Raw genomic sequence first — 460 nt, forward strand, 5'->3', positions numbered from 1 at the left:
TTGATTTTCCGTTTCGCAGGAACATCTCCAAAATTGAACCATGTAGAGTCACGAATACAGAAAGTGAGATTAGAGATTTATGATTTCTTTAAAACAAAAGTGATGATACCCTTAGGTTTAGTCGAGTAGGGGAGTAAATTTTAGTAGCCATGTTATTGACCTAAAAGGGAAGACCAGTAAATTGATTATTGCCTTAACTTTGCATAGAATATGTCTCTGATTACAAGAAATGCACACAAGCACAAAAATCTAACAGTAATTTAAGTTTTTAGTAGAACTGCACTGCAACCTGAAATAATTGAAACTGTTTAACAAATAGCCTGGGCGTAGATTAATTGCGTTTCCAGACACTCTGTGAAATGTTTTATCCTACCATAAGAGTCTACCTTTTTAGATTGGTTAACAGTGACTGACTAACACTGGAAAATGTTAGAATTTGCATTGCTCCCAAGATCATTTC

This window comes from Penaeus monodon, chromosome 31 (assembly GCF_015228065.2).
Source record: "Penaeus monodon isolate SGIC_2016 chromosome 31, NSTDA_Pmon_1, whole genome shotgun sequence".
Classification (NCBI taxonomy): domain Eukaryota; kingdom Metazoa; phylum Arthropoda; class Malacostraca; order Decapoda; family Penaeidae; genus Penaeus; species Penaeus monodon.